General features: G+C 46.9%; 1 long non-coding RNA gene across 1 annotated transcript; it reads right to left on the bottom strand.

Moving 5' to 3' along the window:
- Positions 1–9,526: 9,526 nt before the first annotated feature.
- LOC149127150 (uncharacterized) lies at positions 9,527–16,792 on the bottom strand. Its single transcript, XR_016232790.1, has 2 exons — positions 16,659–16,792; positions 9,527–10,449 (listed from the first exon to the last, which is right to left on the bottom strand). It is a non-coding gene; the product is annotated as an uncharacterized LOC149127150 (long non-coding RNA).
- Positions 16,793–25,529: the final 8,737 nt, after the last annotated feature.

Here is a 25,529-nt window from a genome sequence, read left to right as displayed (position 1 = left end):
AACAATTTAGAACTAACAGCGAACCAACAGAGGTGGTAACGTAGGTTTGACTTGATGTAAGCCGGCAAGCTTCATTCATTTTCAGGGGGATCCCGATCAGTAATGTTATCATGATGAAGATCAAGGGGCTGCTTCGTGACATTGTCTGTTTGCTGCACCAGTGGCTCAGGTAACCACCGCACTTCATTGTCTTTCTGCGAGAATATAGAAACATGTCCTTCTCTGTCGAAAGTAGCAATTTCTGGCTACATTTAGCTGCCTCGGCTAATACGTCATCCTTTTGTGTAAATACAGCAAATTCTCCCACCAACCTGTTAACTAACAATATCCCGGGAGTTCCTTCTACTAAAAAGGAGTTTACAAAAATTACCGGCATAAATCCTACTTCTCTAAAAATTAGCAATTCGACCAAAAGGTTATACTATGTGCCTTGGCAATTAAACAAAACTCAGCTTTCTCACTTCAATGGGAGGGAAGCTCCTAAAGGATGTTTTTTTTTTTCTGTGTGACTATTATGCATATAGCTCTCTAGCTCCCCATGATAGGCATAGATGCTCCCTTGGACGGGTTGCACCCCTCCTTCTCAAACCTGCTGATAAGAACCTGTACAAAAGAAGATATACGCGTATGATTTATGAAGGATGTAATGATAACTTCCATGTTCCCAGGGATTGGGAAGCTTTTGGTCTTGCTGCCTCCATGGCAGGAGCTGCTGGTCTTGCTTATGCAAACACTCACAGATTAAGAGAACTAGCATGTATTGTTACCAAAACTGTGAACACGACTGCTGCTGCCTTAGCCAATATCGATGAGGAACTTGATCGGGTCCGGACAGGTGTGTTGCTCAACCGGGCTGCCATTGACTACTTACTACTGAAATATCATATAAGCTGTGACTTGATTCCTGGAGGTTGCTGCTTTAATATCTCAAATAATGTTCCTTACATAAAATATCTGGTACAGAAGCTAATAGGTGAATTCAGCACATGTTTCTAACTAATCCCTTTTCTTTTGGTGGATTTCAATGGACCCACTGGCTTTTGATGTTGCTGGGTCCTTTATTGCTGCTCCTGCTTTTCTTCCGTGCCTCCCCTGTATATTCCAAGGCCTCTCTGTGTCATTTGGTGCCATTTGGTCTGAGATTTTAAAGTTGCGTTCACAGCTTCACCCCGAGCCAAAAAGGATGGCAATGAATTCCAATGACGGGTAAGACTCGGTCTCCTTGTACCAACCTAAGACAGGAGCCTCAGAGAATGTCTGGGGTGTCCAATGACGGTTAAGGACAAGAAGAGACACGGGCAACCTAAGACAGGAACAATGCCTCAAAAAATAAAAAAGGGGGAAATGTGGGCAGCTGCAGGCAGTTTTGTTTACACTTAAACATATGGATGGAGACATCCTGGCACAGACAAAAGGCTAAGGAGATTCCAGGAAGAGGCAGGAAGAACTGTATTTCACTGCTAGACTTCTCACAAGAAATGATGTAGATAATCAGCCACACCTGAAACCAGTATTTATTACCTAGGTGTTTCATTATACCCTTGTAATCTATGATTGATAACATTTTGTGATCTGTTAAGCAAAGTCTTTTAGATATGTAAATTCCTCTGTGTGCCTTCTTGTGTACAACTGGTCATGTTTAAATACTACTGGACTTGTTGAATAAACGAGCCTTGATCAGAATTTGTCTTGGCTCCATTCTTTGCATCCTTGTCCCCACATTCCCACTCTCTGTTTCAGGAAACCCGGTTCATTGTGCTGCAGGCTGGCACAATGGCCAGGGTGAGGAGCTTCATCCCAGTCTCCCACATGGGTGCAGGGGCCCAAGTACTTGTGCCATCCTCCTCTGCCCTCCCAGACACATCAACAGACAGCTGGATTGGAAGTGGAGCAGCTGGGATATGAACCAGCACCTATATGTGAGGTTGGCATTGCATAACATGCTAAGCCACAACACCAGCCCCTGGAGTCTTTCTGATCTAGAACAACCCCAAAACTAGTTGGAGAAGTTTCTATAGAACCCCAGAACTGGGTCTGCTCACCTGGTAAGCAGGAAGCCAGTCACCGACTCTCTGGTGGAAAAAAAGTAGGTATTTATTGCAATGCACAGAGTAAGGAACCAGGCAGATATGCTCAGTTCCTGACTTCCCAAGAGAGTAAAGGCAGTGAAAAATCCAAAGTTGGGGCTGAGCAGTACTCAACTGTGGGCCTCTGATTGGTACACAGTGTACTTGGCCTTTGATTGGTCAGTGATGGGGCTGCCATGTTAGGGATAGATTGGGCATTACTTTCTGTGATCAAGCCTTGAAATTTCTGAAAGACATCTCAATTTAAGTCTTAATATGAGGATGCTGGGGTGACAAGTGAATTTTCAGGCCTGCAATTGGAATTTCTGCCTGTGTGTTCTTGCAAGAGCTGTCAGAACAGAGATTAGCAATGAGATGTTAAGGATAGGGACAATTGTGCTACCTCCTTAACTTAATGAGCTGAGTTTTAAAGAGGAATTGCAAGCTAAAAATTGCATGCTAAGGACGAGATATTGGGACCTGATAATTCTACATCAAAGGATACTATGGATAGGACTTGGTTACACTTCTAGCCCAATGTGGCATTAACTTCTACCATGAGGCAGAGCAGGAATGAAGATAATGAAGATAGGGACTTCAATAGAAGAGGGAGTGTTCCAGATTAGATAACATCTTTGGACACAGACTTCCAGTGAAGAAGGAACAACACAATTTGAATGCCTTTCCGTGTGAATCTCAACTAGGTTAAAAATTAGTTACACAAAGAAAAGGGTCTGAGAATATTTCATTAGAAAAGTTGATAGGGCTTTCTATTAATGATAGGATTTCAGATGATTTGTCTCCTTTTATTTATTTATTTATTTTTTGGATTTTCTACAAATCTGTATTACCTTTTCCTTTTTGATTTTTTTTTTTTTAATTTGAGAGGCAAGGAGAGAGAGCTCTCCCATCTGCTTGTTCACTCTAATGTAGGCAGGGAACAATGAGTGAAGAGGAACTGACACTACCAGCAGCATCTGTGTTGCAGCCCCCACCTCCCAAACCCTAGCACCTTCTGTGCTGATCAAACATGGCTGCAGGCTGGGCACACTCATTCCCCATGGTACATCTGAGTCCTACTTCCCATCATGCACCAGAAGCCATGACACTTTTCTGGAGAGCACCATGCGCACTGCAGCCCCGCCCAAAATTCCAGCTTATTGGAATAATCAGTTAAGCACTGGCCCAGGCACCACCCCCTATCTTATAGCAAGATGACCCCAAACTTTTTGTAAATAACAGTTCATTCACTTTCCCGAGCTTTCTCCTACTTGTGTCTGAGTGTGTATTATTTCTTTCAATAAATCTTGCTTTCCTGTACAGCTTTCTGTCTACACTTCCTCCTTGAATTCTTTTCTGCCTTGGAGGCCAGAATTTGGAACTAGTCCAGCCAGGGGTTGAGTTCCCACACAACAACTCCAGAAATGCCCACAACAGCCTCCTGACTGGCCCAAAGCCAGGAGACCAGAATCCAGGTCTCTCATATGGGTGTCAGAGACCCAACTACTTGAACCATCATGGCTCCCTCCCAGGATGCACATGAAGAGGAAGAGAGTTACACAGAGAGAGAAGGAGAGGCAAAGAGAGAGGTCTTCCATCTGCTGGTTCACTTCTTAATTGGACACAAACACTAGAGCTGTGCCCATCTGAGGCCAGGAGCCTGGAGCTTCTTCCAGGTCTCCCACGTGGGTGCAGGCAGACCCAAGGACTTCGGCCATCTTCCTTTTTTAAAAAAAGATTTATTTTTATTTATTTGAAAGACAGCATCATAGAGAGAGGTGGAGACAGAGAGAGACAGAGGTCTTCCATCCAATGGTTCACTCCCCAGATGGCTTTAGCAGCCATAGCTGAGCCGATCCGAAGCCAGGATCCAGGAGCTTCTTCTGGGTCCCCCACATGGATGCAGGGACCCAAGGACCTGGGCCATCCTCTACTGCCTTCCCAGGCCATAGCAGAGAGTTGGATCGGAAGTGGAGCAGTTGGGACTTGAACTGGCGCCCTGGCGCCCAGAGGGGATGCCAGTGTTTCAGGTCAGGGCCTCAACCTGCTGCACCACAGCGCCAGCCCCTCAGAGATCATCTTGAAGGGGTTAATGTTCCACTAACCTGTTTGGACAGTATTGATTAGATTATAAACTCTGGTTTGGCAGTGATATGGTCAAAAGTTACAATTTGGAGAGGCTGGCATTGTTGTACGGAAGATTAAACTGCCCGTCATGACACTGGCAACCCATTTTGGAGTTCCAGTTTGATGGGCCATCTTCCACTGCTTTCCCAGGCCATAGCAGAGAGCTGGATCAGAAGTGGAGCAGCCAGGACTTGAACAGGCACCCATATGGGCTGCCGACACTGCAGGCAGTGGCTTTACCTGCTATGCCACAGTACTGGCCCCTCACCACTGTTTTTAACATTGAATATATAATATAGACTCATTGTAAAAAATCTTCAAATCACACAGACAAATCTATATGAAAAGTGAAAGTGTCACAATACCATTTCCTTTTATGCCGGTCCTTTCTCAAGATGTAAACACTGATAAAAGTGTATTGTATGTGTACACATGCAAAGATATGTGTATTTAAGGATAATTCTATTTAAACATGACACGGTTTCTCTTAACACTGTGGAAAACCTTTCATTGCCGGCTCTATTATTCTTTTAAATTACCTCTTGGTATTTTACATCATGAACGTAATTGGCTAAATTTCTTACTAATTGGACTTGGAGGGTATTTTCAATCTTTTGCAATTACAAACTACACTGAATTCAAGATTATTGCATGTGCGTCCCTGTGCACATGCCTGTTTCTTTATGATCAGTTTGGAGAAGTAAAACTTATTGGTCCAGGCCGGCGCCGCGGCTCAATAGGCTAATCCTCCACCTAGCGGCACCGGCACACCAGGTTCTAGTCCCAGTCGGGGAGCCGGATTCTTTCCCAGTTGCCCCTCTTCCAGGCCAGCTCTCTGCTGTGGCCAGGGAGTGCAGTGGAGGATGGCCCAAGTGCTTGGGCCCTGCACCCCATGGGAGACCAGGAGAAGCACCTGGCTCCTGCCTTCGGATCAGCGCAGTGCGCTGGCCGCAGCATGCCGGCCGTGGCAGTCATTGGAGGGTGAACCAATGGCAAAAGGAAGACCTTTCTCTCTGTCTCTCTCTCTCTCACTATCCACTCTGCCTGTCAAAAAATAAAATAAAAGAATAAATAAATAAATAAATAAAAAGAACTTATTGGTCAAACATATATGCACATAAATTCTGGATAGAACTTATTAAATTGCCCTTCCAAAAGCCTTACCAATTTTTGTTTAACAATAAAAGAGGTAGGGCAGCTGTTTGGCAGAGCAGTTAACTCACTGCTTAGAACCCCTGCGTCCCGTATTGGAGTGCCATGGTTCAAGTCCCAGCTCTCCTTCTGTTTTCAGCTTCCTGCTAATGTGCACCCTGGGAGGCAGCAGATGATGGCTCAAGTTCTTAGATCCCTGTCACCCACGTGGGAGACCTGGATCAAGTTCTTGGCTCCTAGATTTTGCCGGGCCCTACCCAAGTTGTTGTGGGATTTAGGGAGTGAACTAAAATAAGAAGAAAAGTGTTTTTAAATATAAAACACAACAATAGAGGGATGAGCATTTGGCATAGCAGTTAAAATGCCTACATTTCATACCAGCAGACTTGCATGCGAGTTCCAGCTCCACTGCTGATCCGGCTTCCTGTCAGTGCACACCCTGAGTGGCTGCAGGTGATGGCTAAAGTACGTGGGTCCCTGCCATATACATGGCAGACTCGGGTTGAGTTCCAGGTCATTTGGGGAGTGAACCAGCACACACAGGAAGGCATCTCTTTGTCTCTTGCTCTCTCTGCCTTTCAAATAAAATAGAGTAAAAGCAATAAAGAGGGGTGTGCATTTGGTGTAGTGGTTAAGATGCCTGCATCCCATATCTGAGTGTCTGTGTTTGAGTCCTGTCTCTGCTTCCCATCCAGCTTCCTGCTAATGCAGACCCTGGCGGCAGCAGGTGTTGGCTCCAGCAGCTGGGTCCCTGCCACCCACCCAGGAGACTTGGGTTGAGTTTCTGGCTGCTGGATTCAGCCTCCTGGCCGGTGCAGACATTCCAAGTCTCAGTCCTACAAAGGCCAGCGATTAATTATTCAGTGGTGAGGATAGGTGCATGAGTTTTTCACATTTTGGTTTCTTACATAAATGGTGATTTATAAGAATCTATTGTAAAGTTTTATATTTGTGTTTAAATACCACTGTAATGGTATTGAACTAACTTTTAAAAAAGAAACTTTCATGCCCTTCCCATCTTCCCACCTAGAGGTGTTACTACTGTAGTGTGAAAGTCATTTCATTTCTTTCTTCTTTCTTTTTTTTTTTAAGATTTATTTACTTATTTGAAAGGCAGAGTTACAGAGAGGGGAAGGGAGGGGAGGGGAGGGGAGAGAGAAAGAGAGAGACAGCGAGCTCTTCCATCTGCTGGTTCACTCCCCAAATGGCTGCAATGGCCGAGGCTGGGCCAGGCTGAAGCCAGGAGCCAAGAGCTTCTTCCAGGTCTCCTACACAGATGCAGAGGCCCAAGGACTTGGGCCATCTTCTACTGTTTTCCCAGGTCATAGCAGAGAGCTGGATTGGAAATGGAGTAGTTGGGACTTGAACCAGTGCCAATATGGGATTCAGGCACTGTAGGCAGTGACTTTACCTGCTACGCCGCAGCTCTGGCCCCTCTTCCTTCCTTCCTTCCTGCCTTCCTGCCTTCCTGCCTTCCTGCCTTCCTTCCTTTCTCTAAGATTTATTTATTTATTTATTTGAAAGGCAGAGTTACAGAAAGACAGGGAGATACAGAGATAAAGAGACATCTTCCAACTGCTGGTTCACTCCTCACATGACTGCAACAGCCAGCTGGACCAGGCTGAAGCAAGGAGCCAGGGGCTTTCTCCTGGTCTCCCACATGGGTGTAGAGGTCCAAGGACTTGGGCCATCTTCTGCTGCTTTCCCAGGCGCATTAGCAGGGAGCTGGATCAGAAGTGGAGCAGCTGGGACACTACCCAGTGCCCATATGGGATGTTGGTGTTGCAGGTGGCTGCTTACCTCCTTACGCCACAACACTGGCCCCAAGTTATTTCATTTCCACATATTCCCTTGAGTGGTAATCACACACAGTCATATTTTTGCCTGGATTGCCATGGTGTAAAGAACGTTTGCTAATGCAAATATTTCTCATACAGGTGACAGGTGTTTTTTTTTTTTTTTTTTTTTTTTTTTTTTTTTTTTTTTTTTCTTCTCTATTAAGATGACCAAAACAAAGTGTAGCTGACCCAGGACAGGCATTTAGAAAACTCAGAGCTATGGTTCCAGCCCCGAGGCCAGAGCAGGTGATTTAGCTGTAGCTCCTGAAAGGGGAAATTCCTGGAGGATGTTAGCTAAACATCACACAGCCTCTTAGCCAATGTGCCAGAATGGAACCAGGGTCTGAACTGCAAACCTTTCTACCAAGGAAAGTGTTGGGTCAAGGGTATGCGACTTGGGACACTGGCACCCCATCCTGGAGTGCTGGCTTGAGCCCTGGTTGCTCTGTTTTCTATCCAGCTCCCTACTAAAGCACCAGAGAAGGCAGTGGAAGATGGCCCAAGTCCTTGGGCCCCTGTTACCCCTGTGGAAGACCAGGATGGAGTTCCTGGGTCCTGGTTTTCACTTGGTGCCTCGCCAACCATTGAGGCCACTTGGGGAGGGAATCAACAGAGAATATCTCTGTCTCTCCTTCTTGCTCACTCTGCCTTTCAAGTAAATTAATAAGTAAATCTAAAAAAAAAAAAAAAAAAAAAAGGTGGGGGCCAGCATTGTGGTGTAGCGGGTTAAGTCACTGCCTAAGACGTCGGCATCCCATATGGGCATCAGTCCGCATCCTGGCTGCTCCACTTCGAATGCACACCTCGGCCAACAGAAACCTGCTGTGCCCACCTACAAGTCCCAAAACAGAGAGCAGCAGAAGATGGCCCAAGTACTTGGGCCCCTGTAACCATGTGGGAGACCTGGGAGAAGCTCTTGGCTCCTTGGCAGCCCTGGTTATTGTAGCCATGTGGGGATTGAACCAGTGGATGGAAGCTCACTCTCTGTCTGCCTGTAACACTGTACTTCAAATAACATATATATATATATACACACACACACACACACACACACATATATATATATATTTGAAAAAACTGTGCTCTCTGTTTTGGGACTTGTAGGTGGGCACAGCAGGTTTCTGTTGGCCGAGGTGTGCAGAGATTTCTTGTTCTTGGAGAAGAAGAGAATAGTGAAATCTACCCGAAGTGTCTGCTCGCCCATGGTCACCTTGAGGAAGCAGCTGTGGTCCTTGCTATGTGGGCGTCCCCAGATTGGCTCCCCAAATTTTCCTCCTAAGTTCTGTTTTCAGGTTTATCTGGACTCTGACCTCCATTCCTGCCTCACTAGCTATTCTCACACTTCCATAAAACTCCCCAGTTAGCAGTCAGGATCTCAGAATGGCCAGTGAATAATTAACCACACGGGGCGGGGGCGGGGTTTGGAAATGTCCCTCAAAAATGAGGAACTCCCAAATTGAAGAGTCTATGTTGGTTGATCCAGGGCAATTGTACTTTGTTCTGCCCCAAACAAACCTCACGCAGCTCTAATTTCAGAAAATAACATGTGTTACTGAGAAGGTGGAGAAAGTGGAACCTGTGTGCCTTGTTGGAGGGAATGTAAAATGGTACTATGGTTACTCTGAAAAAAGCATGGCAGTTCCTTAGAAGATTAAAAATAGAATTACCATCTGATACAGCAATTTCACTTCTGCATACATGGCTAGAAAAAATGGAGTGTAGAGATTTGAAGAAACACTGTACACCCACATTCAGAGCAACATTATTCACAGTATCCAAGACATGGAAGCAACCCACACGTCTGCTGACAGATGAATGGCTAATCAAAATGGAGTTCTTACACACAGTGGAATGTGATTCAGTATCGGAAGGAAGGCGCTGTCACATGCGGCCACACACGTGAATCTTGCAGCCGTTATGCTGAGTGAGATAAGTCAGTCTGCAAAAGACAAATATCATACGATCCCACTTCTGCAAGGCACTTGGAGTAGTTGAATTCATAGCAAGGGAAAGTTGAATGGTGGTTGTCAGAGGTGAGGCATAGCAAGTTGTTTCATGGGCACAGAGTTTCAGTTTTTCAAAATGAAAAGTTCTGGAGATTGGTTGCGTAGCAATGTGAATGCACTTTTAAGAGTACACTTACTGGATAAAACATAAGGGAGAGGGAGGAAGGGAGAGGGGGAAGGAGGGAGGGAGAAAGGGAATATCATTATGTTCTTGGAATGTATCTATGAACTATATTGAATCTGTTAAAAACTAAAAAAAAACCTAAAAATAAAAAAGGATAAAACAGTACATTTTCTGTTTATAGTTAAAATATAAAAAACCAATAATGAGTATGTTGAGAAGTGAATGAGATATAATTGAGAGGAAATTAATAAACCAGAAGATGAATCTGCAGCAATTATCCAGAGTGTGGTGCAGAGAAGCAGAGATGTTAGAAAACAAGAACGGTGCAATAAGAAGTCCTCACACAGAAAGAGTGGAGAAAATGGAGGCGAGATAATATTCAAATAAAAAAAGGCCTGAGAAAATGTTTAAATTTGATGGAAAACGTAAATTATCTGATCCAGAAAACACAATGAATCTCAGGAATGATAAGCAATAAACCTACTCCTTCACTTTTCATATGGCAACTGCAGAAGATTAAAGATAGGGAGAGCATCCAGAGAGAAATGAAGATGAAATTCAGCGGGTGAGTGGATAAACCACAGTATATGCATAGAATGCAACATTATTCAGCTTTTTTATAAATGAGGTATCAAGCCATGAGAAGACACAGCGGGCCTGGTGTTGTGGTGCAGTGTGTTAAGTTACCACATGGGATGCCCAGATCCCATATGGGAGTGCCAGTTTGAGTCCCAGGTGTTGTCGTCGTCTTCTTCTTCTTCTTCTTCTTCTTCTTCTTCTTCTTCTTCTTCTTCTTCTTTCTTGAAAGGCACAGTTACAGAGAGGGGAGGAGAGGAAGAGAGACAGAGAGACTTTTCCATCTGCTGGTTCAGTCCCCAAATGGCTGCAATGGGTGGGCCAATCTGAAGCTAGGAGCCTGGAGAATCTTTTAGGTCTCCCATGTGGGTGCAGTGGCCCAAGCACTTTGGCCATCTTCTACTCCTTTCTCAAGTGCATCAGTAGGGAACTGGATTGGAAGTGGACCACCAGGTCTCAAATGGCGTCCTTGTGGGATGTCGCAGGCTGAGGCTTGACTTACTGTGCCGCAATGCTGGCTCCAGCTGTTCCATTTCTGATCCAGCTTCCTGTTAATGCACCTGAGAAGACAGTGGAAGATGGCCCAAGTACTTGAGTCACTGCTGCCCATATGAGAAACCCAGATGCTGTTCCTGATTTCCAGCTTCAGCCTGGCCTAGCCCTGTCTGTTGGGGACATTTGGGGAGTGAACCAGCAGACAGAAGATTTCTCTTGGCCTCTGTCCCTGTCATTTTGCCTCTCAACTAAATAAATATTTTTTAAGACACAAAAGAAACTTAAGTGGGCATTACCAATAGAAAGAAGCCAATCCAAAAAGAGTGCATACTATAATTCCAATTATATGACAATCTGGAAAAATGCAAAGAATCCTGCAGAACTAGGAGTTAAGATTCAGGTTTAGGGAGGGATGAGTAAGTGGAGCTGGGACAATGTTTTGGACAGTGAATCTATTCTGTGTGATACTACAATGGGAAATACATGTCATCATATGTTTGATCAAACTCACAGAATGTGAAACACCAAGAATAAACCCGAATGGAAACTGGACTTCGAGTGATAATAATTTGTCAGTGTAGGTTTACTGATTTTAAACCACTCTGATGGGGATGTTTATAATGGAGGAGGCTGTGTGTATGTAGGGGTTGGGGATAAATAGGAACTCTCCGTACTTCCCACTTAATTTTTCTTTAAACCTAAAACTTCTCTAAAAAATGAAGTGTATTAAAGAACAACAACAATAACAAACCAAGGCTCCCCCAGAAACGCATCCACAGGGGAAAAAACAAGTGATAAAAATAAACCAACAAAAGAACAATAAGTATACTGACAGCAAACACATTAATAAACAAAACAAAGATTTTACATTCAGAAAAAGGGGTGAGTGTTTGGTGCGGCAGTTAAGATGCTCTTTGAGACAACTGCATCCTGTGTTGGAGTGTTTTCGTTGCAGTTTTGGCTCTGCTCCTGACTCAAGTTCCTGCTAATGTGCACCCTGGGAGGCAGCAGGTGATGGCTCAAGTCACTGGGTCCCTGACTCTCAAGAGGGAGATCTGGGGCGAGTTCCTGGCTCCTGGCTTTGACACGGCCCAACCCTGGGTTTTACGGGTATTTGGGGGCATGAACTAGCAAATGGGAGATCTCCCTCTCTTTCTCTGTCTCTCTTTCAAATGTTTTTAATAAAGAAAAACATACACATGTAACAAGGAATGTAAGGTTAGCTCTTGGCTGGTATGGTGGTGCACTAAGCCATACTCCCTTCCTTCTACTCTGCATTAATGTCAGTGGCAGCTCTTATTCTGCAACTAGGAGAGAAAAGAGGCTGAGGTGAATGAAAGGATGGGAAAGGAAGTTTGTTGAAGGAGAAAAGGGTATTAGTTTTAAATACTGGTATTGACCTGAGGAGAACTGGAATCCGGAAAGGCCATTAATCTATTTCCATTTTAAGAGATGTTTATTCCTACATCAGTCTCTATGGGGCAGGGGAACCCTAGAGACAGTTTCTTTGATGTTACCCATCTTATAGGAGTTCCAAATGATACTTACATTGTTTCATTTAACTCTGAGAGCTCATGCTGCTGCTCTGTCAGACAATGCCAACACCATTCCTAGGTGTCTCGGAACGTCTCCCACTTCCTAATATGATTTGGTTGAAATTGTGCAGATTTCTCTGATTCCAACGTTCCGTTTTGTGACTGAGTAGACAAAAGTAGGCTAAGTTTGAAATTTTTATCTCAAGCCTGCACCTTTCCCAGAAACTAAGGACTGTTACTGAATCTCACCTCTAGAATGTCTAAATAGGAGGTCTAAAACCTCAAGCTTATTTTGTCCAAAGAGTCAATCTGTTGAATTAGCTGTTTCAAGCTACTTGTCTTGTAGTCTTTCCTATCTCGGAAAAATTCAACTTCATCCTTCCAGAAACTTAGATCAAAAACTTTGGAAGCATCCTTCTCTTCCCTCATACCTCATGTCTAAGACATCATGGGGGGGAGGGGGGCTGGCGCTGTGGCTCACTTGGTTAATCCTCCATCTGTGGTGCCAGCATCCCATATGAGCACCGGGTTCTAGTCCCAGCTGCTCCTCTTCCAGCCCAACTCTCTGCTGTGGCCCGGGAGTGCAGTGGAGGATGGCCCAAGTGCTTGGGCTCCTGCACCTGCATGGGAGACCAGGAGGAAGCACCTGGCTCCTGGCTTCGGATCGGTGCAGCATGCCGGCCATAGCAGCCATTTGGGGGGTGAACCAATGGAAGGAAGACCTTTCTCTCTGTCTGTCTCTCTCACTGTCTATAACTCTGTCAAATAAATAAAAAATAAATAAAAAAAAACATCATGGAGCCTTGTTGACTCTGCCATTTCCAAATATATGCAGAATCCAACCTCTACTTGTCGTCTCTTCTACATTGGCTCAAGTCTCCATCATCTGTCATTTGGATCATTGCAGGGGTTTCCTTAATGGCCACACAGGGTAAGAGTTCAACAAATAACTATTGAAAGGATGACTAAAGTACTGCTCAGGTATGGGTTATTATTGGCTGTTTGGTAGCTTGTGCTTAAACTGGAGACCCCTTGCCATATCTTGGAAGAGTGTGGAAAAACATAATATCTGGGCACAAAGTACTGTGGGCCCATGGAGGAAATAGCAAGGGATAAAGTTAAGGCAAACATGAAAAGATAGAAGGGAAATCAGCAGAATTCTAACCTGAGTGGGACTCTGGAAAGGTGCCAGCTCATGGAGGGCTCCTGTCCCCAGCATTGCAATTGCCCATCCTTTGCCCCTGTCGAATGCGGCTGGATCCTCTGCTCCCCTCTGCTGACCAGTCCAACTCAGGATTTTTTTTTTTTTTTTTGACAGGCAGAGTGGACAGTGAGAGAGAGAGACAGAGAGAAAGGTCTTCCTTTTGCCGTTGGTTCACCCTCCAATGGCCGCCGCGGCCGGCGCGCTGCGGCCGGCGCACCGCGCTGATCCGATGGCAGGAGCCAGGAGCCAGGTGCTTTTCCTGGTCTCCCATGGGGTGCAGGGCCCAAGCACCTGGGTCATCCTCCACTGCACTCCCTGGCCACAGCAGAGGGCTGGCCTGGAAGAGGGGCAACCGGGACAGAATCCGGCGCCCCAACTGGGACTAGAACCCGGTGTGCCGGCGCCGCTAGGCGGAGGATTAGCCTAGTGAGCTGCGGCGCCGGCCCCCAACTCAGGATCTTACGAGGTGAGCTTCAACAAGCCGGGGCAGGAGAATGGCTTTCCCTGAGGACTAGGTGAAGGGAACAGCTTCCTCTGAGACTGGGGGCTGCATCCTATGGAGGCAGGGAATTGAGGGTCAGCCAGGCCCTTTAAACTAGGGCTGGAGAGGAAAGGGAAGGAAGACATGTGGGTTGGCCCGGCCTCAGGTCCCCTTCTCCCTTGGGCCACTCCTGGTCCTCTCCCTCTCCCTCTCTCCATAGGAAGCCCAGAAGCTGCTCCCTGTAGCCCAGATCTGCCTGCTCTGGGAGTCCTTGCAGAACTTCCTCTTTCTTCTTCTGCTTTCCCCCCTGTTTCAGTAGGTGACTAAGGCTTGGTTCTTTCCTCTTGATCACTCCGGGGCTCTTCCTCAGACTGGCTAATGAGGTATGACCTGGGGAAAGCGCTTGGCTGGGTCTCCTACACATTGAGTCCCGTTTCCTCCTTTGGGTGTGTTTTAGCTTCCAGCTGGGATCTCTGCCACAGTGATTATCACAGTCACACACCGTGTGGAGGCTCTCAAAGCTATACAGGCAAACAAATAAGCAGAAAGGAACTCCTGAGGGAAGCCAGGCATTGATCCGAATCTCCACCCTCACCGCTCAGAAGGCCTGTACTGCCTGCCCTCCTGTACTCAGCGAGAATTAGCAACCAGCTTGAATTCCTTCTTTTTTTTTTAAATATTTATTTATTATTTTATTTATTTGAATGAATATAGAGTCACAGAGAGAGGTAGAGACAGAGAGAGGTCTTCCATCTGCTGGTTCATTCCCCAGATGACTGCAACAGCCAGAACTGCACCCATCCAAAGCCAGGAGCCAGGAGCTTCTTCCAGGTCTCCCATGAGGGTGCAGGGGCCCAAGCACTTGGGCCATCCTCCACTGCTATCCCAGGCCATAGCAGAGAGCTGGATCGGAAGAGGAGCAGCGGGACTAGAACCTGTGACCATGTAGAATTCTGGCACTTCAGGCCAGGGCTTTAACCTGCTGTGCCACAGTACCGGCCCCTTGAATTCCTTCTATAACTACATTGAAATCAGACATCCTGAGGGCAGGGAAAGTTCTACCCTACTCCAAACCTGTTCTTCCCAAGCCTTTCTCAGCTCACCAATCACATTGTCATTCACATGGCCGCTTGAGAGGAAAACCTAGATTTTGCCTTTATTCTTCTTCATCCTTCATCCTTATCTTAACCATCAGGGAGGCCTAATTTTGGCCTCTACAAAATCTGTTTTGAATCCTTATGCTCTCAGCCATTCAGTGACAATCTGTGTTCATTCTGGACAGCTGGTGACTGATCTCCCTGCTCCCACTCTTGCACTACTACAGACAATTCTTTTTTTTTTTTTTAAAGATTTATTTATTTATTTGAAAGTCAGAGTTACTTACGCAGAAAGAAGGAGAGGCAGAGAGAGAGAGAGAAAGGTCCTCCATCCGCTGGTTCACTCCCTAACTGGTTGCAATGGCTGGAGCTGTGCCGATCCGAAGCCAGGAGCCAGGAGCCAGGAGCTTCTTCCGGGCCTCCCACGTGGGCACAGGGGCCCAAGGACTTGGGCCATCTTCTACTGCTTTCCCAGGCCATAGCAGAGAGCTGGATCAGAAGTGAACTGGTACCCATATGGGATGCTGGCACTGTAGTAAGCAGCCCTACCTGCTATGCCACAGCGCTGGGCCTCTACAGACGATGCTTAACAGTAGCTAGAGTCGTCTTTTAAGAAGGTCAATTCAGGGGCTGGTGCTGTGGCCCATCGGGTTAAAGCCCTGGCCTGCAGTGCCAGTATCCTATATGGTTCGAGTTGCAGCTGCTCCACTTCAATCCAGCTCCCTGCTAATGTGCCTGGAAAGCAGCAGAGGATGACCCAAATGCTTTGGCCCCTGCACCCATGTAGGAGATCTGGAAGAAGCTCCTGGCTCTTGGTTTTGGCCTGGCCCAGCCCCGGTCATTGTGGCCATTTGAGGATTGAACCAGCAGATGGAAGACCTTTCTCTCTGTCTACCTCTCTCTGTGACTCTATCTTTCAAATAAATGAAATAAATCTTTAAAAAAATTTTTTAAAGGGAAGCTAAATCCAGGGTAAACATATAGCTTAGCAGTTAAAACATCCATGTCCCACGTCAGAGAACCTGAATTCAATGCCTTGCTCTGATTCCTGATTCCAGATTCCTACAAATGAAGACCCTGGAAGGCAGCAGTGATGGCTCAAGTTACTGGGCTCCTGCCACTGAAGTGAGAGCCGGGACTGAGTTCCTGGCTCCTAGCTTTGGCCTCAGCCCTGACCTTAGCAGGCATCTGGGGAGTGAAACAAGGGTAGAAGCTCTCTCCATCTGCCTCTCAAATTTAAAAAGAAAACAGGTGGCCGGCACCGCAGATCAATAGGCTAATCCTCTGCCTCCGGCACCGGCATACCCGGTTCTAGTCCCGGTCGGGGCACCGGATCCTGTCCCGGTTGCCCCTCTTCCAGGCCAGCTCTCTGCTGTGGCCCGGGAAGGCAGTGGAGGATGGTCGAAGTGCTTGGGCCCTGCACCCCATGGGAGACCAGGAGAAGCACCTGGCTCCTGCCTTTGGATCAGCGCGGTGCGCCGGCTGCAGCGCGTCGGCCATGGCAGCCATTGGAGGGTGAACCAACAGCAAAAGGAAGACCTTTCTCTCTGTCTCTCTCTCTCACTGTCCACTCTGCCTGTCAAAAAAAAGAAAGAAAGAAAACAGGTGCTAAGCCCCATCCTTCCTCTTCTCACAACTGCCTAGAGGCTCCCACTAACTTTTGGAACATCTCAAACTTCCCCCCATGGCCCATGAGGCTCTGAATAATGTGTTTCAGGCTTGCTTTCCAGCCACGTGCCTTCCTGCAGTCCCTGTCAGCCGCGTGGCCTTGTCTGTTCCTTTGGTAGGCCAAGTTTGTTCCTGTCGTTGAGCCATGGCTTCTGTTGTGGCAACGCTTAAAATGCTCTGTGAAAATTTCCTCCTGGCTGACTCCTTAGCAGCTAGGCCTCGGCTCAGCCATGGTTACTCCACGAGGAAAGACCCCAAACGCAGCGGCTTCACAACAGCGTCCACTTACTCTGCTCACGCGTCTGCATTTGAGGCTGGGCTCGTTGGAGGAAAAGCTCGTCTTTGCTCCGTGCGGCAGCAGCTGGGGCAGAGGGACAGCACTGAGGGTGTGCTTCCACGTCAGCTGGCTCCCACGGCAGCCACGGAGGTGCTGGCAGTGCCCCTGGGAGGCTGGGACCTCGGTTGTTCCTGGGCGAGTGCCCCAACAGAGTCAGGTGGAAGCTGTATTGTCTTTCTGACCTAGTCTGGAGATCACGTAGCGTAACTTCTGTTCAACTTTATTAGCTGAGAGAGTCAGAAGACCTGGCCACATTCAAGTGGAGAGAACACAGACTCTCCCATTTGTTGGGGGAGCAGCAGGAACACGGCAGGAAATTCTGCTCGGCTGGATGATTTTGGAAAATACTGTCAGCCACAGCTACCTTCACTGACTGCTCCGTGTAAATTAGTTCCTTCTCCCACCCCAGTCATTCTTTGCCATTTCAACCTCTGAGTCCTCCAAGCACCCATCATTAACTTAAGCTGTCTTCTTTATTTGTTCGCACGAAGACTTAGACAAGAACGGAAGCCCGTTAGAGCAGAAGTCTTGCATTAAGGGAGGCCGGATGGGGCGGGGCGGGGGAGGGCTGTTGCCCAGAGCCCAGGCTGCGGCAGCTGAAAGCTGATGGCTATTTAGAGCAGGGTGGGGAAGTTGGTGATTGAAGGGCTGTAGGGGAAGAGGGAACCAAGGAGGCTGCTGGGCTGCGGGTCTGTCTCAGACCAAGGAAGAACAGAGGGCGTGTATAGCCAGGGAATGCCGGGCAGAGGCCGGGAGGGGTCAGCAGTGTCGCAGGTGTGAGAGGGTGGCTAGATGCTTCCTCAGCTCCTCCAGAACCTCTCTCTCCCAAAGCATCTGGCCAGATCACACTTCCCAGCTCTCACAGTTAGAGGGCAGGACGTGTGAAGCTGAGCCAAAGCAATGTAAGCGGAAGCTGACGTATACCACTTCAGGCTGGGCCTGTTGGAAACCGTTGTGCAACATCCCTCACGCCCCTTGTCTCCTGGTGGATGTGCAGGTGTGTGTTAACCAGGGCAGCATCACAGATGGGAGAAGTCTGGGCTCTCAAATGACTGCATGGAATAGAGAATGCTCCCCCTCCTAGCCTTTATTTCTTGACATAATTTTTATTTTTATTATTATTATTATTCTTTTTTTTTTTGAGAGAGAGCATGACAGAAGGGGCCCGTGCTGTGGCGTAGCGGGTAAAGCCGCCTTCTACAGTGCCAGCATCCCATATGGGTGCCGGTTGGAGTGCTGGCTGCTCCACTTCTGATCCAGCTCCCTGCTTCGGCCTGGAAAAGCAGTGGAAGATGGCCCAAGTGCTTGGGACCCTGCACCCACATGGGAGACCTGGAAGAAGCTCCTGGCTCCTGGCTTTGGATCGGCGCAGCTCTGACTGTTTAGGCCATTTGAGGAGTGAACCAGCAGATGGAAGACCTCTCTCTATCTCTCTCTCTGTCCCTGCCTCTGCCTCTCTGTAACTCTGACTTTCAAATAAATGAATAAATCTTTAAAAAATATATAGACAGAGCTCCCATCTGCTGGTTCACTCCTCAATTGCCCACGATAGCTGGGCTGGACCAGGTGGAAGTTGGTAGCCAGGAAATCAATCCAGGTCTTCCATGTGGGAGGCAGGGACTCAACTACTTGAGCCGTCACTGCTACCTCTCAGGGACCACACTAGCAGGAAGCTGGAATTCGGAGTAGAGACAAGTATTGAACCCAGGTACTCCGAAATGGCACCTGGGCGGTCTCATGTGGGAGGTCTTAATTGGCCTTTTAGCCGCCACCCTAAATGCCTATTCCCCGGGCACACAGTTTTTGGCTTAAAAGTATTTCAAAAGCAACATACCTAGAGGGACCCCGTGTTAGATTGTCCTGCTGCTGCTAACACCATACCTGAAGATGAGTTCCAAATGTTGGTGGCTGAGTCTCTCTATTGTAAAGGCACTTCCCTCCCTTTGAAATTAGGCATAAACTATGGGGTAACCTTTGGTCATCATCCTAACTTCCTGTCTCTGAACCACATTTCACCTAATGTTTTCAGTATCCATTCTGGTTCCTTCCCTCAACTGCTCATATTTATCCTTTTTCTAGCGCTTTCTGTGTGCTGGACCCCATTCTTAGGGTTTTACCTGTATTTTCCTCTTGGGCCATCACAACACCCTTTGAGATAATTTTGTTTCCCTCATTGTATAAATGAGGAAAGTGAAGTTTCCCAGTTTTCTGTTGCAAAACATCACAAAATCATGGCTTAAAACAACATCAACTGATTGTCTCATGGTTCTGGAGATCAAAAGTTTGGACTGCAACCAAGGGGTGGGCAGGCTGCTTTCCTTCTGGGGCTTTAGGGAAACAGCTATTTCCTTGCCTTTTCCAACGTGTAGAGGCCACCTGCATTCCTTGGCTCGTGGTCCCTTCCACATTGAAGCCAGAAGCAGCAGACCCTCCCTTCTAGCATCAGTCTGATCTTGCTTCCATCGTCACATTCTGTCTCAGTCTTCAGTCTCTCTTTATTCACCCTGAACCACTTTCAAGGGCCCTTGTGATTACAGTGGGCTCACAGGATAACCTAGCGCCATGTCCCTTTCTTAAGATCCATTGACCATCTTCCACCTTAATGCTCTTTTGCTGAAGGACCTAACCTGTGAGAATTCAGGTTCTAGGGACTGGGAGATGAGCATCTTTGGGGAGTCATTCTTCTGCCAGCCATGGATAAGTTATTGCTTTGGTCATATAGCAAGTCAGCAGCAGAGCTGGGGTTTGCGCTCTGAAAGGGTGGTCCAGAGTCTGTCTGTCTTTCTTTCTTTCTTTCTTTCCTTCTTTCTCTTTTTAAGCATATTTATTTATTTATTTAAAAGGCAGAGCAACAGAGACAAGGAGAGATCTTCTAGCCCCTGGTTCACTCCTGAAATGGTTACATTGGTCAGAGCTGGGCCAGGCCAAAGCCAGGCACCTGGAACTCTATCCTGGTCACCACATGGTGGCTGGGGCCAGGTATCTGAGCCACCCTCTGCCACTTTCCTAGGCACATTAGCAGGGAGCTGGATCAGAAGCAGAACAGACGGGACACTGGATGCTGGTGTCACAGGCAGAGGCTTAATCTGCTGCATTGCAACCCTGGCCACAAGGGCTCACATTTCTAAATCTATCCTTTATTTCCTCTACACACCAGTGAGGCTGTGAGAGTTTATTATGACTTGTTAAGACATTGCTCCAGCTTCCCTCTTCCCTTAATTTCATAAGGTGTAATGAAATCGTCTATTACAATTTGCCTTCTTATGTGCAGTGTGCTGTAGTGTCTGTGTCAAGAGCCTGGACCCAGCTTGGCTTGGGCTTAAATCCCAGCCAGACTTGTTGGCTTGCTATATAGTGTGAGTATGTTATTAAAGTTCTCTGTACCTCTGTTTCTGTAGCTAGAATGTGTGGAAAATACTATTATCTATCTCATAAGAATGTTGTAAGAATAAAAAAGTCATTGGGCCTTAAGTGCTTACATAGCAAGTGTTGTGCTTTAGCCAGAATTGTTATTTCTGTGTTTTCCTAAAGGGCCCCCGGACAAGATTGGCTTTCGGGCCCCTTCCAGGTTTGGTTCTTGGTATTAAAATGCATACAAACTCCAGCTCCCACATCTGCCCATGGAGTTCAGGCAGTGGACAAAACAGTGGATTTGCTCTAGGAGAAGGGGACACATTCTAGATCCAAGATTCTAGATCTTGGGCCATGGAGAGCTCACCTGGGTGCAGCCTCTGCCTGGGGCTTTATTCAGGAAGCTGTCTGAGGGATGTCTCTGCTATGAATGTCTCCGAATGCAGCCCACTGCAAGCTGCCCTCTAGGAATGATGGCATCCCACATGCTCATCTTCCCCTAAGGTCAGCGAGCGAGGCAGCCACATAGGGAGCCACCTGCCACAAAGAACGCAAAACTCCAGCAGAAGACAGTGGTCCATTATCATGCCCGCCAGCACTGATATAAAAATCAAAAGTGATGCATTTTCTTAGAGTCAGCCCACAGACCGGGGGCCTGAAACAACACAGTCCAGTCTGTCACTAGTCTAGAGGCTGGAGGTCTGAAATCAGAGTGTCAGCAGGCCCGTGCTCTCTCTGAAGTTTCTAGGGAAAAATGTGTTCCCTGTTTTTCTCGAGTTACTGCTAGTCATGCCTGGCCTTCCCTGGCTTGTCGACACGTGGCTTCCAGCTCTGCCCTGTCAGCACATGACGTCCTCTCCCTGTTGTCTTTGTAACTCTCCTCCTTAGCAGGACACGGGTCTGTTGGATAACGGCCTACCCTAATGACCTCATTTAACTTGATTCCATCTGCAAAGACCCTATTTCCAAATAAGGTCATAGCCACTGGTACTGGGCTTAGGACACTAACATATTCTATTCCCCCTGCCTTTTTTTTTTTTTTTTTTTTTTTTTTTTTTTTTTTTTTTTTTTAAGAGAAAGAGAGACAGAGAGTTTTCCATCTGCAAATTAACTTCCTAAATGACTTCAACAGTTGGAGCTGGGCCAGGCGGAAGCCAGGGAGCTGGGAATTCATTCTTGGTTTCCCACATGGCAGGCAGGAACCCAACTGCTTGAGCCATTACTGTTGTGTCCCAGGGTCTGCATTAGCAGGAAGCTGGAGTCAGGAGTTAGAGGCACATACCAAACCCAGGCATCCTAATTAGTGTCTTAACCACTAGGTTAAACACCTGCTCCAAGTATCTTTTTAAGGGACACGATTAAACCCAAAACATTGGGGAATATTTCTATAATTTGTCTTCTTTCGAGTATTTGGTCAAGTATTTCATTAAAAAGTTATTTTTTTTGTTTTTAATTGGAAAATAGCTATTGTGCATGTTCGTGGGGCACAGCGTGAAATGTCATACATGTATACAGTGCCAATTGATCAAATCAGCATATTTGGCGTGTCTGTCACATTGGACATATAGTATTTCTTTGTATTGGGAACACTCCAAATCCTCTATAGGAGCTATTTGGAAATACAAAATTAATTGTTGTCAATCATAGTTATCCTACTGTGCCAAAGATCTTTAGAAGTTATTCTACCTATTCAATTATACTCCTGTACCTGTTAATCGTCCTGCATTCTCCCGCCTACACCCTTCTCAGCCTCTGCTAAAGGATCTACATAAATTATTTGGAATTCTTCTGCATTGGGGGTCTATCACTTCTCCCCCAGTTATTTATTTATTTAGTAATTAATTTACACCAGTATGAACTGTCATCTTGTTATACTTTACTGATTGTCTCTAGAAGTTGTTTCATTGATTCATTGGGATTTTCAAATATCTATTTATTTTCATATACTTGAATGGCAGCCTGATAGAGAGAAAGAGAGGGAGAGGGGGAGGGAGAGGGAGAGGGAGAGGGAGAGAGCTGTTCCATCTCCTGGTTCACTTCCAAATGCCCACAGTGTTGAGCCACAGTTAGGCCAGGCCAAAGCCAGGAGCCAGGAAATCTGTCGGGGTCTCCCATGTGGGTGGTAAGAAGCCAAGCACTTGAGCCATCATCCGCTGTCTCTCAGGATGCATTAGCAGGAAACTGGATTGCAAGTGGAATAGCTGGGATTCAAACCAGTACTGGGATATGGGCATACTAAGCAGCAGCTTAAGCCACTGCATCGTAAGACTCACCCTCACTTGGCTTTTCTACATAGAAAATCTTGTCATCTGCAGTTCCTCCCCAATCTGCGTACCTTTATTTCCTTTTCTTATCTCAGCAGCTTCGGATTTCTAATACAATGCTGAAAAAGGGTTGTGAGAGACAATAGCCTTGCCTTGTTCGTAATTTTAAGGGAAAGCACCTTGTTTTTTATTATTAAGTGTGTTAGTTGTAGGCTTTTTGCTCATCCTGACACTTTTAATTTATGTAATTAGACCATTCACACTTTAAAAATATTTTTAAACAGATTTTATTTTTTTAAAGAAATTTATTGAAAGACAGAGTTACAGAGACAGGTAGAGACAGAGCGAGAGATCTTCCATCCACTGGTTCATTCCCTGAATCGCCACAATGGTCAGAGCTGAGCCAATCTGAAGCCAGGATCCAGGAGTGTCTTCCGGGTCTCCTATATGGGTGCAGGGGCCCAAGGACCTGGGCCATCTTCTACTGCTTTCCCAGGCCATAACAGAGAGCTGGATTGAAAGTGGAGCAGCCGGGATTTGAACCGGTGCCCATATGGGATGCCCATGCTGCTGCCCACAGGGCTGGCCCCCAGATTTGAAGTTTTAGAGCAGTGATTATATAGAAAGAGGGTTCTCAAATATTTCCTCCTAACCTGTGGCTTGGCTTCTCATTTCCTTGAGAGCATTCAGATTGAAAGTGATTGTTGGCCATTGCCGTGGCTCACTAGGCTAATCCTCCACCTTGCTGCGCTGGCACACCCGGTTCTAGTCCTGGTCGGGGCGCTGGATTCTGTCCTGGTTGCCCCTCTTCTAGGACAGCTCTCTGCTGTGGCCAGGGAAGGCAGTGGAGGATGGCCTAAGTGCTTGTGCCCTGCACCCGCATGGGAGACCAGGAGAAGCACCTGGCTCCTGCCATCGGATCAGCGCGGTGCGCCGGCCGCAGCGGCCATTGCAGGGTGAACCAACGGCAAGGAAGACCTTTCTCTCTGTCTCTCTCTCTCTCACTGTCCACTCTGCCTGTCAAAAAATAAAAAAAAAATTTAAAAAAAATTTTTCAAAAAAAAAAAAAAAAAAAAAAAAGAAAGTGATTGTTGTTCCAGGCCGCTCTGCTGGCCTTGTTTGGCTCTCAGAGCCAGGAGGACTTCCCAGCTCTAGCCGATGGCCATCCACCACATTTACAACTGTTCCCCATTCGGTGTTCTTCCTGCCTCTCTCCTTCTTTTTCTCTTCTTCTCCTTTTTCTGTTTTGATCATTGTATGTAATTACATTTCATTTTTTAAAAAGATTTATTTGTTTATGTGAAAGGCAAAGGCTGCTGAGAGCAGGAGAGAGAGAGAGAGGTACCCTCCATTCACTGGTTTACTGCTCCGATGCCTGTGACAGCCAGGGCAGGGCCCACCCAAAACCAGGAGCTGGGAGCTCCATCAGGTCTCTCATGTGGGTAGTGGGCACCCGAGTACTTGAGTCATTGTCTGCTGCCTCCCAGCATGCCTTGGCAGAAGCTAGATAGGAAGAGGAGTAGCCGGGACTCAAAACATCTCTCCCACACAGGGTTTGGGCATCCCAAACAGAAGCTCAGCTGCTTGCGACACAGTGTCCTCCCCAATCCCATGTTAAATTTGATCACTTTTTTAAAAAAATGCTTTACTGCTCTTCATTACATCTGTGGTTCCTAAATGGTGGTGACTTTGTCCCCAGTGAGTGTTTGGCAAAGTCTGGAGGCAGTTTTGGTGGTGAGGGTGTTGCTATTGTGCAGTGGTAGAGGCCAGAGTGGCTGCTAAACAGCTCACCAGGCCTAGCGGCACCCACACAGCAGAAAAGGATCTGATCCAAGTGTTCCCTGTGCTACCAGTGACAAACAGAATTAGATAGTGAGAACCAATGTGCAGGGGCCAGCTCTGTGGCATAGTGGGTAAAGCTGCTGCCTGCAGTGCTGAGGCATCCCATATGGGTGCTGGTTCAAGATCCGGCAGCTCCACATCCCATCCAGCTCTCTGCTGTGGCCTGGGAAAGCAGTAGAAGATAACCCAAGTCCTTGGGCCCCTGCACCCACGTAGGAGACCCAGCAGAAGCTCTTGGCTCCTGACTTCAGATTGGTGCAGCTCTGGCTGTTGTGGCCAGTTGGGGAGTGAACCAGCAGATGGAAGACCTCTCTCTCTGCCTCTCCTTTTCTCTCTCTGTAACTCTGACTTTCACTTGAATAAATAAATCTTAAAATAAAAAAAAACCAACATGTGTGAACCAGGAAAGGTTGGTTATGAAAAGGATCCCCCAAACCTCACTGATGAGGGGCGACTCATCTGATCAGCCTGTCTCAGCAGTCCAGGCAGTGAGGCCCACCAGCGTGCCTGGAAGGAGGGGACCTGGAAGGAGCTGACACAGAGCACGGGGCCCGCTGTGTGTGATGCAGTCCTTCTCCTTTGACATCCATGGAGCTCAGGACTCGGGTTCTTTATTTTTGTTTTTAAAAGATTATTCATTTGTTTGAAATGCAGAGTGACAGAGAGAAAGGAAGTGACAGCGAGAACTTCCATGTGCTGGTTCACTCCCTAAATGGTCACAACAGCCAGGGCTGGGCCAGGCCGAGCCAGGAGCCAGGAGCCAGGAGCTCCATCTGGGTCTCCCTCATGGGTGGCAGGGGCCCAATACTTGGGCCATCCCCTGCTGCTTTCCCAGGCACATTAGCAGGGAGCTGGATCAGAAGTGGAGCAGCTGGGACTCAAACCAGTGCTCCAGGTGGATGCTTAGCCCACTACACCATAGCGCCGGCCCCAGGGTCTTTTAAATTTTAGCTACCTTAATGAATGTAAAGCAGTATTTCATCGTGGTCATTTTTTTTTAATATTTTATTTCCATTTTCCATAAACTGTGTGGTTTTTTTTTTTTAAGATTTACTTATTTATTTATTTCAAAGGCAGAGAGAGAGAGAGAGAGAGAGAGAGAGAGAAAGAAAGAAAGAAAGAAAGAAAGAAAGAAAGGAAGGAAGGAAGGAAGGAATAAATGTGGGGAGCAACTGGGAGCAACTCGGACTAGACTAAGCTACTGGAATTAAGACTTATTCTATGCATCTGCTCTCCCACAATATGGCTCTGGGAGAGGAGGAAACAGCTTCTACACAGCTGCCTCCAGTTCAACCAATAAACTGTAGGACTTGCTCCTGATTGGAGGAGAGCAGCGTACTCGGCGTGTGGGTAGCAGAGTTGGGAT

Source organism: Oryctolagus cuniculus, chromosome 4 (assembly GCF_051225735.1).
Source record: "Oryctolagus cuniculus isolate XC-2025 breed Fujian yellow rabbit chromosome 4, ASM5122573v1, whole genome shotgun sequence".
NCBI lineage: Eukaryota > Metazoa > Chordata > Mammalia > Lagomorpha > Leporidae > Oryctolagus > Oryctolagus cuniculus.
This window is presented reverse-complemented; position numbering and strand designations above follow the sequence as displayed.